This window comes from Loxodonta africana, chromosome 15 (genome assembly GCF_030014295.1).
Source record: "Loxodonta africana isolate mLoxAfr1 chromosome 15, mLoxAfr1.hap2, whole genome shotgun sequence".
Lineage (NCBI taxonomy): Eukaryota > Metazoa > Chordata > Mammalia > Proboscidea > Elephantidae > Loxodonta > Loxodonta africana.
The window spans coordinates 79763758-79779906 of NC_087356.1; the positions used below are offsets into that span (position 1 = coordinate 79763758).

The 16149-nt window shown below is 49.8% G+C and overlaps 1 protein-coding gene and 1 non-coding gene across 2 annotated transcripts in view; both read left to right on the forward strand.

Annotated features, from left to right (window-relative positions):
* Positions 1–16149, forward strand: part of DSCAML1 (DS cell adhesion molecule like 1) — a 418105-nt gene that overhangs the window by 162395 nt on the left and 239561 nt on the right. The window lies entirely within an intron of this gene.
* On the forward strand, positions 1679–1749 carry TRNAR-UCU (transfer RNA arginine (anticodon UCU)). The gene has a single exon. It is a non-coding gene; the product is annotated as a tRNA-Arg (tRNA).

The following is a 16149-nucleotide window of genomic DNA, read 5'->3' on the forward strand; positions in this document are numbered from 1 at the left end:
ACCCTATGGGGCAGTTCTACTCTGTCCTATAGGGTTGCTATGAGTTGGAATCAACTCAGTGGCAATGAGTTTGGTTTTTGTTTTCTTTTTTAAAATAAGCTTCAAGCTCTGGTAGCACAGTGATTAAAGTTCCCAGCTGCTAACCAAAAAGTCAATGGTTTGAGCCTACCAGCCACTCCAGGGGAAAAAGATGTGGCAGTCTGCTTCTGTACAGAGTCACAGTCTTGGAAACCTTATGGGGTAGTTCCACTCTGTCCTATATGGTCCCTATAAGTCAGAATGGACTCGACGGCAGTGGGTTCAGTAAGCTTCTGGCTCCTCGCAGGAAATACCATGTACATGTTCCCCCCACCCACCAGGCACTGCACTGGGCAGGGTCTGAGCGTCATTACTAGAGACTTTTAGGAGCTGCATAGTGTGGCAGTTCAGACCACAGTCTCTGGATTCAGAGGACCTAGGATTCAAGCATCAGCGCTGCCACTGACTTGATTTTATGACCTAGGCAAATTTCTCAGCCCGCTGAGCCTTGATTTTCTGCTTTCTAAAAGGGGTCTAATGATAATACCTACCATACTGGGTAGCTGAGAAGCTTAGGTTTAGATAGATGAGATAGACATACATACAGATATAGATGATAGAGACATAGAATACAGTCATCCTTGGCACAAGGTAAATGTTATATGAGCCTTTACCATCATCATCATCATACTCAGAGCATCTCAGTGCTGTAGGTATTATTCTCCCCATTTTACAGCTGATGAAATTGAGTCTCAGACAAATTAAGTTCCTCATCAAAGGCAACACTAGGGTTAAGTGGGGGAGCCCCGATTTGGATCCAGCTCTGCCTTACTCCAGTTCCTGTGCTCTCTTCCCATGTCATGCTACCTTGCACATCAGTTCAAAGAGTGTGAGCAGTCACCTCGCCTTGTCCCACCTTCCGAGATGGTGAGTAGACCCTTCCCTGTACGGCAGCCACCATGTACACTCCCAGCTCCGCACCACCAGCACTGACCAGGAGTCACTTCTAGTGGGTAGAAGGCAAGTCGGTCTCAGCAGCTGAGGAAAAGGGAATGAAGGACAATGCTGCGGCCAGACTCCTCCTAGGGACAGGTCCACAGTGCCCAGGTTTGCCTTCCAGCCCAAGGCCTTCCCAATATGCCTCTTCTCCCAGGTGTCTCCATCCTAAGATTAAACAGAATCCCCTCATAATGCCTGACATAAATGTGGTTTAGGGCACCTGACATAAACGTGATTTGGAGCTGGACCCAACTCACCTGGAGCCTGAGGAGTTGCCTGAGATTGCCTTCTGCAGAGCAAGCAGCTCTCAGGACGCCGGGCACCTCTGGGCTTTTGGCTCCTAGTGAAAGGCCTGAGGGGGTGGGGCATGGCTCTCACTTTCCACTCATTTTACACCAGGCTGACCTAGTTCTAAACTCTAGCTCTACCATTTACTGTGTGACTTTAGACAAGATACTTAACCTCTTTCAGCCTCAATTTCGTCATCTATTAAATGAGGATGAAACTATGTACCTCACTGGGTTGTTCAAAGTATTGAGTAATGCTACCTGTAAAGTCCATGCCTGGAGCATGGCAAAGTGGAAGCTATTTATTATTGTTCTTATTAGTAGTGTGATCATTACCATTATTATAATCCTGCTGACCCAGAACTTCAAGGCGGGCAGTGGTGGTTCAGTGGTAGAATTCTCGCCTTCTGTGCAGGAGGCCCGGGTTCAATTCCTGGTCAGTGCACCTCGTGCGCTATCACCACCCGTCTCTCAGTGGAGGCTTGCATGTCGCTATGATGCTGAACAGGTCTCAGCAGAGCTGCCAGGCCAGGGCAGACTAAGAAGAAAGGCTTGGCGATCTACTTTCAAAAATCAGCCAATGAAAACCCTGTGGATTACAATGATCCAGTCTGCAACTGATCATGGGGTTGCTGTAGGCCTGGGAAGTATTTTGTCTCATTGTGCACGGGGTTGCCATGAGCCGAGGCTGGCTTGACAGCTGATAACAACAACGACAAAAACAAATGATCATTATCATTATTATATCTTCCTGCCCCAGAATTCAAAGCACTGAAATGGTCAGCCCTGCACGTTGCACCCATCGCCATTGTGAGCCTGGGCACACCCACATCCCTGTGGTGCACAGGCCCAGCCTGGCGCCTGCTGCTGTGGCCGCCCCTGTTGACAGGCCGCAGTATCAGGGCATCAAGGTGGCAGCTGGGACTGCGGGCCTGAGCATGAATTGGAGCTGTGCCCAGGGGTTGCCGCAAGGCTCGCAGCCATGGCTCAGCCTTGGACTGTGCACTTCAGGTCTGGAGAGAGAGAATGGGCTGGCAGCTGCCGCAACATCTGGACACTTGGCATGGGGACCGGTAGGCGAGCCTGGGAGGGGGGTTTTCTGTTTCAGGGAGACTGTTGCATCCGATTCCGTATTTTACATCCTGGGATAGACATGAGCAGAAAGGCCATTCCAGGTGGCCCCACCAGGCAACCCAAAGTGAAGCACTGCCATTGGTACCTGCTGTTTCCTCCATCAGCTCAGCACTCTGCACACCACAGATAAACGTTTGTTGGCGGGTTGGGGGGGCGCGTGTACCGGGGTGAGAACAGGGCAGTCCTAGCTGTGTTCTTGATTGATCTCTAAGGTCCCTTCCAACTTAACATCCTGCGGGGCTCTGAGCCCATAACTCAAGGAAGCTGCTGTTTCCTAGAGCGGTGACATCTCACTGGTAAATCTTGCCCATTTAAATAATGCCTCTGTTCCTATTCCACTTGCTAACGTGCTGTCCATCCCTGGATCCCTCATGGGGCCCCTCAGAGGCAGGAATCTCAGGGATGGCCCAACAGGAGCTCAGAGGATAAGTGACGCTTCTAGTGTCAGAGCGAACTGGGGGTGCATCTAGTGTAGAAGCCCATGTCTCCTGATTCCAGTTTGATGTGTACTCTCTTGCTTTTTAATTTTTTATAACAGCTTTATGAGATATAATTCACATACTTTACAGTTCACCTACCTCAAATATAAAATTCAGTGGTTTTTTAGTACATTCACAGACACGTGCAACCATCACCACAGTCCATTTTAGAACATCCCATCACTGCGAGAAGAAACCCCGAAATCTTTAGCTATAGCCCACCCACCCCATCCCTGGAGCCCTAGAACTACTCATCTACTTCCTGTCTCTATGGAGTTCCCTAATCTGGACATTTCATAGAAGTGGAATCATACATCATGTGTTTCCCTGTGACTGGCTTCTTTCACTCAGCGTAATGTATTCTGTTCATCCAGGTTGTAGTGTGTACCAGTGCTTCACTCTTTTCTATGGCCAAGTAACATTCCATTGTTTATCCATTTTGTTTATCCATTCATCATTTAATGGACATTTGTGTTGTTTCCACCTTTTGATAACTATGAATAATGCAGCTATGAACATTCACGTACAAGTTCTTGTGTGCATGGATTTGTTCACTTCTCTGGGATATGTACCTAGGAGTGAAATTCCTGGGTCATCTGGTAACTCTGTGCTTAACTGTTTGAGGGACTACCAGGCTGTTTTCCAAAGTGGCTGCCCCATTTTGCATTCTCACCAGCAGAGTTCCAGGTTCTTCACATCCCCACCACAACTGATGGTCTCTTAAACCCTCACCTATGCTGCCTTGCTGCCTCCTATTGAGTACTTACAGTCAAGCTAAGGGACGCACTGGAAGAGGAGGATGACCTGAGACAGGGCTTGATTTAGGTCAAATTATGGATGAGTGATTGGGGATAGAAATCTCTCCTGGGGAGCTCTGTCTCCAGCCATCCAGAAGTTATCCTGGTATCAGGCTTGAACAAAGACCAGAATAATCTGGGAAGGCTTCTCAGGAGGCAGGACTTGGGGAGGGATATGTTTCAGACAGGCAGAGAAGGAGGGAGGACTCGGCAGGCTGGGAATATGGGAAGGAGCAAAGGTCTAGAAATGAGAATTTCCTGGGCCTCTTTGGGAATGAGTGGGTAGCCCAGGCTGTTGGTATTGCAGAGAGTTGAGAGAGGTGTCCAAAAAGGAAGGTTGGGAGCAAATTTGGGACCTAGGAATTCAAATATTATTCAGTAGGCAGTGGGGAGCCTGAAGGTTTTTTTAGCCAGTGGTACTTTAAGACAATTATTCTCACAATATAATGAGAGGTTGGTTCAAAGAGGCCAAGACCAAAGCAGGGAGAGCAGTGTCAGTGGTCAAGACCACAGCAGGCGTGAGTCCAGGCCTGACCAGCGTGCATGTGTGCATGCGTGGGGGGTGGGGGCGGGGGGTGCAGTGGGGCCAGGACAGGGAGCACAGATGCAGGAGGTGGAAGGCAGAACTGACAGCCCCAGGGGGCATGGGAGTGAGGAAGGTAGGTGGGTGAAAGGTGTTAAGACTTTGAATCTTTGTGCCTGGAAGAACAAGAGTATGACTGATGGAGACAGGGAACGTGTTGGCGCTGGGAGACCGATTTTAAAGGAAAGGTAGTTATTTTGAGTCTGAGGTAGAGATAATGTAGGAAAAGCACTGGCACTTACAGAGGATATGCTCAAGAATGTGGGGTTGCTGTATTTGTTGAGGTCGTTGTTCTAAAGACAGGCTGTGTTGGAGCTTGTAGGAATCTCCCATTCTCCACTGTTGATATGATTCTCTGTTGCCGACCTCACCTTCCCAGGAACCACCAAGCATTTGGCTTTGTACAGGTTTCCACTTCCTGGAGGCCTCCCTTGGGGTCTGGGCCACCTGGGTTGCAGGAAGCGTAGGAGTAGGGACTGGAGAGGAAGGAAGTAAATATTTATTGAGCAACCACCATGAGCCACAGTCTGCACCAAGTGCCCGGACTTGTATTCTTTCTTTCTTACCCCACACAACTGAGAGACTTAGGTGTTACCACCACCCGCGTTTTGCATAGAAGGCGAGACACTCACCCTGGGTCACTCACCCTGTGGTTAGGGGCTGAGCCAGTCACGAACTCATGTCTGTCTGACCCCTTTCACTCAGACACATCACTTTCTCACTTAAGAATCCTTTCTGCTTTTCTTCCCTCTCATTTTTTTTTTTTCTTCTGTCTCCAGCATCCAGTAGAAATTACATACGAGGAATCCAAGTCGGTCCCTGAGCGATCCATAGAAGGCAGAAGGAGCCTGTAGGGCTTTGGAGCTCGGGAAGTGGTTGCCAACTCAACCTTGGCCTGCCCCTGAAGCCCAGGAGCACCCTCATTCCCCACTCCCACACCTCCCCTAAGTCTCCAGAGTGGAAGTAATCCACCCCAAGGACACACAGCTGGGCAGAACAATCAGCACCCCTGCTTTCCAGGTCACTGCAGCCCCTTTGACAGAGGGCGGTGCATGGAGATGGCACAGATGGTGCTGGGGGAGAGAGGGAGTCAAGGGGACTTGGGATGGGACAGTGGTTGATCACTTGTGTGGGGTAAGCAAAAGTCCTCAGGCAAAGCTGGATGGCATGACTGCCTTGCCAGGCTGCTTCTGGGCTCTGGTGCCTGTGAGCCAGCACCTCTCTGCATTTGTGCGTATACCCACTGGACTGGAAGGCCCCAACTTGCAGGCAGAACATGAGGGTACCCACCACAATGACATGGGGTCACACTTCTACTCCCACTTCCCTGGTCTTGCTCTCTCTGCCCTTCAGCCTTGGCCTTTATGCAAACAGCGACCTCTCCCTCAGCCATCGGCCGTGTGCTCCAATGACACAGAAGCCTGCCATGGCACAAGTTTGCACCTATTCTCTTTATGTCCCTCCACCTCGAGGCTCATCCCTGGATCTCTGGAGTCTCAAGCTGCCCTAGGACCCTGAGAAACATCCTCCTGGGAAGGCAGGCAAAGACAAGGGCAGGCCCCCTGACCAGTTTGCTGGCCTTGTCCTTGAACTTGGGTTGCCAAGGGACCTGAGAGTTGAGTGAGCTCACCATACCTCAGAAGGCTGGCTGGGGAGAAGACCCCAACCCAGACCACTCCCCATCATTCTGACACTGCCCACCTACCTGGTTTATTAACCCAAGTCAATTCAAGTGTTGGCTAACCACCGACTGGACCCTAGCCCTTTCCTGGAAAGCTTCGTAAGGACATAGGAACAGGAAGTGCTTAGGGCTTCTTCATTCCCCTCTCTGTGCCTTTGCCCTCCTGCTCACTCAACCTTCTTCAAAGCCCAACACCGTTCTCCCTCCTCCCACATTTCTCTGTTGCCATCAAGTTGATTCCAACTCATAGCGACCCTGTATGAGTAGAACTGCCCCATAGGGTTTCTAAGGCTATAATCTTTACAGAAGCAGACTGTCACATCTTTCTCCTGCAGAGCAGCTGGTGGGTTCAGACAGCTGACCTTCTGCTTAGCAGCTGAGTGCTTAACCACTGTTTAATCCTCCTAACAGCTTGGTAAGGTAGGTAGTATTACTATGCCCATTGTACAGATGAGGAGACTGAAGCTCAAAGCTGGGAAGTGGCAGATCCGAGGTTTAGATCCTGGCAGTCTGGCTCCAGACCATAAACGCTGCTGCTGCTCATCACATTGGCCCAAATTCTGTATGTGTTGCCTGGTTACCGCTTAGCTCTTCCTGTGCTTGTTCTTGTTTTCTCTACCAGGAAGTAGCAAATATTTGCTGAGGTTCTGATAGCATGGCACACCCTGCACAGAAGGTGCTGTCTCAAAAGAAATGGGTGACCAGGTCACTGTTCTTGAGGAGAGAGAACCCCACACTTACCCCTATACATCCCCCCCCACCACTAAGGCACACATAGTTGCTGTTGTTAGTTGCTGTCAAGTCAATTCTGATTTGTGGCAACCCATGTGAGCAGAGTAGAACTGCTCCACAGGGTTTTCAAGGCTGTGACCTTTTAGAGGCAGATCTCCAGGCCTGTCTTCTGAGGTGCCTACAGGAGTGTTTGGTCAACCTTTAGGCTAGTAGTGGCTTACACCACCCTTTTAAATGCAGATATTCTTGGGCCTGATTAATACCAGTGGAAATGTTTAACAACCAACTGTCAGGAAAGGGGGGAGCTCTGATTTGTAGCATTTGAGATTTCCATCCATAAATTCTCCTGTTAGGTGCCATCGAGTTGGTTTCCACTCATAGCAACCCCTCGTGACAGAGTGGAACTGCCCCATAGGGTTTTCTTGGCTGTAATCTTTACAGAAGCAGATCACCAGGTCTTTCTCCACGGAGCTGCTGGGTTGCTTCAAACCACCAGTCTTTTGGTTAGCAGCTGAGCACTTAACCATTGTGCCACCATACTCCTACAAGCAACCAATATAATGTCACTGAAAGCAGAGTTGGAAAGAGATACAATTGGCTTCCATGAGCTGGTCCGAGTCAGTTTCAATACACACAATCTGTTAACACCTTGGCAGGTGCACATAACCCATTGCCATCAAGGCGATTCTGACTCATAGAGACTCTATAGGACAGAGCAGAACTGCCCCATAGGGTTTCCAAGGAGAGGCTGGCGGATATGAACTGCCAGCCTTTTGACTAGCAGCTGTAGTTCTTAACCACTATGCCACCGGGGTTCATAAAAAATAAACCAAACCCATTGCTGTCGAGTCGATTCAGACTCATAATGACCCTATTGGACAGAGTAGAACTTCCCCGTAGAGTTTCCAAGGAATGCCTGGTGGATTCAAACTGCTGACCTTTTGGTTAGCAGCCGTAGCACTTAACCACTACTCCACCAGGTTTTCCCCAGGGTTCATAAAAAAATAAGAAATATAAAGTAAGAAATAGCTAGCAGCTCCCTGGGAGCAAGGGAGGCTGGGGACACAATGGTTAAGCACTCAAGAAGGAGACACAGGAACATATAGGGTGGGGACGGGGAGGTAGGAAACCCAGAAAATCCTACCCAGGTTCAGACTTCCCACTCGTGCCTCCTCCCTCTCAGACGCCTCTTTCCTCATCAGACGTTCTAGGTGGGGCTCCAGCTTGATAGAAAACACTTCCCTGGGATTCCAGGCTTTTCTAGGGGGTCTATAGCAACTTCCCTCCCCGCCCCCCCCCATCAGGCCACAGCCACGGGGACTGCATTTTTCCAACAAAAAATCAAGACTCGTGGTCTGACAGAGGATTTTTTTTCTGATTTTGAATGTATTTAAATGAAGTCTCCCAAGGTTTAAAAATTAAATCCTGGTTATACATTTAATGAAATGCCTTTATTGGAAAGAATGAAACTATTTTATATGTGAAAAGAGGTATAAAGAATCAGCTAACCATGTAAAGCAGCTAATACCATATTTGAAAATAGGAAGCACTCAAGGTATTAGGATTTGTTAATACCGGGTAGTGGGTGCACAGTATTGGTTATATAATTCTTTATGCTTTCCTGTACATTGGAAATATTTCATAATACAAAAAGAAAGAAAGAAATGCCTCAAGAAATCAAGAAGCTTCAGCTTTCCTAATTTCAGCCCCAATCCTCCTTGGAATTCCTCTCCTCACCCCTGTTAATCCCAAGTAGGGGAGAAAACCACCGGCAGTTGCCCTGAATCCTCAAATAAGAGGGTGCTGAGGGTGTACTTAGGGGTACCCCAGGAATGACCCTTTTTTCTCTCTGGGAGTCATCCATCAAACCAGGGGAGGGAGTTTTCCACAGCCTCTGAGGACCTTTGAAGGTGGTCTTTTGAGGGCCTTGTTGGGTGCAGCCTGGCTATCCCCAAACCTTCCCTGGGAAGGGTAATCCTCACACCCAGGCCCCATCTGTGACTCTGAGGCAGCCCCGTGGGATCTGGGACAGAGTGTGAGGTGATTGAGGCGGGTCTGTGTGAGGGTGAACTAGTTCTCCTCCCCCACAGCTCTCCTCCTGCCCACCTCGGTGAGCTCTGTCCTTGGAGTGCCTGCCCTGGCTGAGTCCCTCAGCCCTTGATCTCATGGGTAAACTGTAAGCCCATTTCCTCCCCCTAGCATTACAGCTGGGGGTGTCCCTTCAGCTCTGCCTGTTACAGAGAATCATTTGTAGAAGGAGGTTCCCTGGCCTGGAGGTTCAGACAGAGGCTGCATGGCTGAGAGGACTCCCAGCCTCCCCCTCAGCTTCTCTGTGACAGCTACAAATAGGTTCTTGAACGTATTTAATAAACCCCGGGAAGGAGTTGTGGCCGCCTCGCCTCTGTTAAGGAAAGTGATGGATGTCTTCAGTGGGAGAGAGGAAAGAAAACTTTGTAACTGGTCTCAATTTAGGAGGGGAAAGCGGTCTGGCGGGAGCTTTTTGGGTGCCAGCACATACACGTGTGCGTGCACACGGGCCCATAAGCATCTTTGCCACCCTAGCTTGAGCTGGAAGTGCCCGCCTGGGAGTAGCTAGGACATACTTCCCTGTGTGGACCTAGGCCAGATTTCAGCCTCAGGGCAAGAGTTCTGTCAGGAAGACAGGCCTCCTGGGGAATCTCTTCTCCCTGAGGCCTTTAGGTTTCTTGCTTTAAAATAAGAGTGGATGAGATGACCCCTAAGCATTTGGGGATTCTAAACCCAAAAAAACCAAGCCCGTTGCTGAAGAATTGACTCAAACTCATGGCAGCTCTACGTGTGTCAGAGTAGAGCTGTGCTCCATAGGTGTTACGATTGAATTGTACCCCCCAAAATTATATGTGTTGTAAACCCTGACCCCTTTACTTGTGGATGTAATCTCTTCTGGGAATAAAGCTTTCTTTGGTATGTTAATATTATGTTAATGAGGCCATATTGGTACAGGGTGTGTTTTAAACCACGGACTTTTGAGATATAAAAAGAGCAGATTAGGCATAGAAGCAAGGAAACACAATCGGAGAAAGACTGATACCACGTGGAGGTCACCAAAGAACCAAGGAAGAGAAGCTGGAAGAGACAAAGACTCCCCCCCCCCCCGGAGCAGGTAGAGAAACCCCTCTCCTAGAACCAGGGCCCTGAATTGGAACTTCTACTCTCCTAAACTGTGAGAAAACAAATTTCTGTTCCTTAACTTCAACCCATTTTTGGTATTTCTGTTATAGCAGCACTAGCAAATGCAGACACTAAGGTTTTCAGGAGCTGGTTTTTCAGTAGATCACCAGGATTTCTTCCAAGATGCCTCTGGATGGTATCGAACGTCCAACCTTTCTTTTAGCAGCCAAGCACGTTAACATTTGCCCTACCCAGGGACTCCTTTGGGATTCTCAAATACGCCCTTATTTCCTAAAAGGAGCCCTTGAATCACGTATCCCGAACACTGCATGACTTGGGGTGGAGGGTGGGATGGCTGTGATGGTGTTCTTTCAGAAGAGAAGAAGCGAGTGAGTTGGGGAGTCAGACAGACCCGGGTGGCCTTGAGCACAGGGCTTACCCATGGGCCCTGTGTAAGGAGCTGTGAGCCACGGAGTGGGGAGAGAATTGGAGGCCCAGGCAGGGTGTTCAGTCAGGCTCTAGCCCACATTAGTTGCATAGCCCCTCCATGCCCCACCTCAGACAGGCTGATAAGTAACATTTCAGCTCTGCCACATGCCAACCTCATGATTCGGTGGCCTTCAATCCTCTTTCCTCATCTGTGGAAGGCAAATCCACCCCACAGGGTGACGGTGAGGATCAATGAAATGAGGTATATGGGGGCACTTAGTCAACCTGGTCAAGGGTGACCAGTGTAAGTGCTGCCAGGGATGACGACAGTGGGCTGATGGCTGCCCAGACATCGTTTCTGTGGCGGATGTCACCAAAGCCCTCTGCTTCAGAAAACAAGGGTCTGGTCAGTGCGTGAGGGACACTCTGGGCTGCCCAACTCACCTCCAACTGTACAGCCCTAAATTGGGTGAGATCCGTCTTTAGAAAATGATTTGGCAGTTCTCCTTGGATGAGCTATGGGGGATGAACAAAAGGTATATGGAGAAGAATTCTCCACCCTCTGGAAAAATAAAACAAAAGATAAATTTGTAGAATTTCTCCCATGGGCCAGTCTTATAGGGAAGGGTTGAATTTTCCTTCTGGACACCAATCTCAAAGGGTAAAAAAAAAAATACAGGGGCCTGGAAAAAAAGGCTTAAGAATATGGGCAGGGCGTATGTACTTCCCCACCATACACACACACACACACACACACACACACACACAATTATATATGCATACACAGGCACTTTGGTTTTCTTCAATTATTCAGTATAGTTCTGACATGCGTGAATTGAGCCAAACCATCTCAGAAGCGATTTCTATTTTTAGCTTGTCCCACGTCTTGGGGTTAGATGTTCCACAAGTTTATAAGTGTGTGTGTGAAGTTGCACTTCTTTTCTGATCTTAAACTAGCCCCATAAAAGCTTCAAAGGGAACTACGTGGAAACAAGCAGACATAAAGGGAGCTGGTGGATAAATTCAGACTCAGAACTAGGTAACAAGTACACCAGAGGCGAAGTCTGAAATCCCTGCAGGGTGAGGGTTAAGGGCTGTAGTGGAGAGCTTGGTACACGTAAATCCAAGCAGTATCACATTTCTGGAGAGGCTGGTTGAGGAAAATTGTCTTAGCTTCTCCTTCTGTTATTCCCTGAGGGCTTCCTGGAGGAGGCAACATTCTCAAAGCTGCTTGAATGCAGGTCAACTTTGGCCACCAGGGCCAGTGAGGGTGTTTCAGGCAAAGATTCAAAGGTGGAAGGGAGATGATGGAATCCAAGAGCAGGATGGACATCATCAAGGGGTATTTCTTAGCCCCTTCAATCTGGCGTCTTCCCCTTAGCAGCAGCCAGAGCTGGGATCATGGCAATCCCCTGGCCCAAGAAGGAAGCCGGAATCTCAGAGTGCAATCTAAGCCACTGCAGCCAGGCTCATGGAGCAGAAGGCTCCGCTGGGTGCTCCTGCCCATCCACAGGGCCACTGCCCTCCTATGTCTCAGAGTCACTCTTTTCCAAACAATCGCCTGTCTCCCTCATGCCCCTGCTCTCCCAGCAGCCACTTGTGTGGCTTTGCCAAACTCATGGCCCACCTGCATCTTGACAGGAGGCCTGATTGTTTCCATTCTCCCTCTCCGTATGGTGCCAAGGTGGCCTGTGGGGGCGAGGCTTTTGTACAAGCCGGTGGTATAGAGTACAGCCTTTTGGAGGTAGGACCAGAGCCTGAGAAAGACAAAAAAGGAGGGCAGGTGTGAGAAGGTGAGGAAGAGGAGTGGCCCAGAACTGGACAGAGATACTGACCTCATGGGGGTGCCAGGGGGATTAAAGAGATGGTGCATTCAAAGAACTTAGCACAGTGGCTAGCCTGGAGTAAGTGCTTAATGAATGACAGCTGGGAGTGTCCAGCCCCAAAGAATCACCTGGCCTCCAGCACGTGGCCCACTAAAGTGGGCTTCCTGTGCTTGACTGAGGTTGACCACTAGTTGTTTTGTTTTCTGCTGTTTGGGGCTATAAGATCTGAGCCTTCTCCTGTTGTTTTTGTTGTTGTTAACTGCCATTGAGTCAGCCCCTGACTCATGGCGACCCCATGGGATGGCCTGGGAAGTAGTAGTAAGTATGTAACGATTGGCAAGGAAAGGGCAAAAGCCAGTTGGTGCCTCCCACTTACACATGCTTGTGCCGGCCCTGACCCATACCACCTGGCCCTGTGTGATAACTGTTTTAACACCTTGAATCTGCTTAGTCAACAGCACTGTGGGGTCCAGAAATGTGCTACAGGCTCTGGGATATAACAGGAACCTAAATCCTGGTTTCTGCCCTTTAGGGGCTTCCAATCCATTGGGGTTGGGAATGGGGGAGAGCAATGGTAAGGGCTAAGTGGGAGGTAGAGATGAATGCAGTGGGGAGTTCAGAGAAGAGGGGTGTCACCAGGGACTGGGGAGTGGGGAAAGGTGCTGGGGAGAAGCAGATGGTATAGCAGAAAGGGCATCAGCCTGGTAGCAGAAGACATGGGAAAAATGAACTCAGTAAAACCTCTTCACAGCACACGAAGGGTCTAGCTGTGAATGAAACACAGTAAGCTCCATAGATGCTGATTTCCTTTCTCCCTCAGTTCCGTGGGGAAGATGGGCCTTGAGTCAGCCCTCAAAGGGGACATAGGATTGGTTGCAGGGTAAGGCTACGCCCTCAGTCTCAGTTCCCACCATGTCCTAGGGCAGGAATCAGCAACCAGGAAGCTGCTGTTATTGGCCCTCAGCTTTGGCATCTTCTCTCTCCTGTGAGTCTGCCTCCCTCTTCTGAGTCAACCCCTCTCATCTGGGAGTTTAAGGAGGTTCTGCTCTATCATCCAGAGATGATGCTGACCCAACAAGCTCCATGCCCTTCCTAGGCAATTAAAAAGCATCCTGGTCACATGGGAAGGCTGCTACAGTCACATGGCAGCTGGGTGTGGAGGCGAGCATGTGCCTGCACGGTGGGGCTGGATGTGTGTGCACAAGGCACTGGGGAAGTCATTATATCCTCATCTTGGATGCAGACTACTGACCATAAGAGGCATTCTTGCACTAATGTGATCGCCAAGGATGGTGAAATCAGACTTGAAAGATAAAGAGCAAAGACCAGGATTGCCCACTCTCATCAGCTCCTGCAGCCTTCAGAGTGATCACATTCCAAGGTTAGGGGAGCAGGTGGCATCTGGCCATCTGCGTTGCAAGGGATCCCTGTCTGGAACCCTTAGGCCAACTAGTCCCCAGTCCTGGCATTAAATCAGACCTGGCGTACTTGGCAGGGTAGCAGGGGAATTGAGATGCATTTTTGCCTCTAATGGAGACATGCACTGGAGTGGTTCTAACCTGGTCTGCAACAAAATGCAATAAGTGTATTCCCCTCTATAAAAACAAAAAAAGGAGAGGGGGAGAGGTAGAGTAGGTGAGCATTTGACAAGAGCTACGGCCATGTGCCTGGTTTTTGTGTCATTTTGGTTGACGCCAGAGTGCATATGTATGTGCTCATGGATGCACATATGCAAGCGTGCGTGCACACACACACGGGGAAAGAAAAAGCTCATCTTGCTTCTATTCCCTGACACATCTCAGTGAGTCACAGTTCTGTGTCTCGCACTGTGCTAGGGGAAATTGAGGAGGGAAGAAATGGAAAACACACGCCCCACCAAGGAAAGAGCAGGAGCAAGCCCAGCTTGTGTGGGGGGCAGTGAGGAGGTCAGTGAGGGGCGGAGGGTAGACACAGGAAAGAGGTGTTTGTAGTCATCCACGTGAGAGACGGTAGCAGCCTGAGCCGTGGAGGAGGTGACGAGAAGTGGTCAGATTAAAGGTATAGTTTGAAGGTAGAACCAACAGGATTTTCTGATAGATTAGGTGCACCTGTGAGATTCCATTTATATGAAGTATCTAGGCAAATCTGTAGTGATAGAAAGTAGATCGGTGGTTGCCTAGGGCCTAGGGGAAGGGAGGAACTGGGGAATGATGGCTAAAGGGCACGGAGTCAAGGATGGTGCCCAGGTTTTTGGCCTGAGCAACAGGAGAATATATGAATGGACTAGAACCCAGAGGCTGACTTTGAGTTCTGAGTATGGCACTTGCCCCTGTATGATTAGAGCAAGTCATTCAAACAAGCTTAAAATAAATAAGAGCAATAACCCCTCTCCCTCCCAAGATTCTCCTAAATTAAACAAGATAATGTATGTCAGGGTTCCCTACCACCATGTTGGTATCGTGGTAACCATTAACAGCAGCAGGTTGCCCAACGACTGAATGGGCTGCCTTGGGGGAAAGGGCAATTCATCCAGATGGTAGTCAAGCCCATGCAGGAGCCCACGTGGTCTTTACTGGCTTTGTGTGTGGAACGAAAGGTAAGGTGAGATGGCCTTGATGGCCTCTTACCACCCCAGAATTCTAGGATTCCAGGAAACAGGTATAAATACACAGCAAGCTGGAACGGGGGTTTACATGTGTGAGTGGGAAGCAGGGTGAGGAAGACATCAGGAAAGACAGAGCCACAGCCCAGGCACTGAGGACTGAGCAGTGGTCTGGCTGCGTGTTGGAGGACCCGGATGGCAAATGCGATGTGACCACTGCATCTGAAGCCCGTGGACAGCCCCAAGCACTAAAATGCCATTCCACACTCCCCACCCACGCAAATCAGAGCACCCTGATAAGTCTGCTCACTTCTCCATGAGAGAATATTCCTGGCCTGCTGACATCCCTTCTGTGGCGAGGTTTGTCACCCTCTGTAGAACCCAAATCTGACTCCCCGTAGTGTTTACCAGCTTGTTTGGGGTCTCCCCCTGGAGACATCCAGAGCACTTCTGGTCCCACACACTCCCTGGGGCCGCGCAGCAGACTTCTGAAGGGAGACATCGGGAGAGGCCTACTCCATCACCACTGAGCAAACATCCTCTGCCCCTCCCCCACACCTCGGTGTGCGAAGAGCGTGTCCTGTTATCGTTCTGGGGGCCCCCACAGAATGGGCTCTGTTTTGTTGGAGGGCATGTGAAGGAGGGGCCTGGATCGGAGTCCTCCTGCTGCGGTTCACCTGTGCAGACGAAGCAGAGCCAGCAACACCCCCCGCCCCCACCTGAAGAGTATTTGTCCATCAGTGCGGCCACACTGCACTGGCTAATTGTGGAAGGCCATATCGCAACTGTGGGCCCAGTGAGACCCCCAGCTGTTCACATGTGAATTGTCACTTCCATTGCCACTTTTCCCTACTGGTTTTGAAAACTTTCCTGCTTGTAGCTCATTTTCTCTCTGGCTCGTTGAGCACCTGCTGTGTGCAGTAACATGGAGATACCACTGTGTACAAGGCCTGGCCCCTGCTCTTTGGAGCTGCCAGTCTCAAGGAAGGGTTCCAGCCCCTTACACAGGGGGTTCTGATGCTCTGAGATAAATGCTGCAATGGTGGTATGCACACGGAAGCGACTTCCAAGCTGAGAGCTGATGGGTGAATAGGAGTTGGCCCTGCAAAGTAAGTAGGCAGGGACGTAGGAGTGAAAATCGGGTTCCTGGTCAGGGAACAGCATGCACGAAGGCCAGGAACAAGAGAAAGCATGGCCCCACCAGCTCTGACACAGTTAATTGGAGAAATAAGCATGGACTAATGTGCTCATGAGGAGCCCTGGTAGCACAGTGGTTAAAGCGCTCAGCTGCTAACCAAAAGGTTGGTGGTTCAAAGCCACCAGCCACTCTGTGGAAGAAAGATGTGGCAGTCTGCATCCGTAAAGATTTACAGCCTTGGAAGCCCTATGGGTTAGTTCTACTCTGTCCTGTAGGGTCACTGCTCAGAATCAACTTGACAGCAACGAGTTTGGT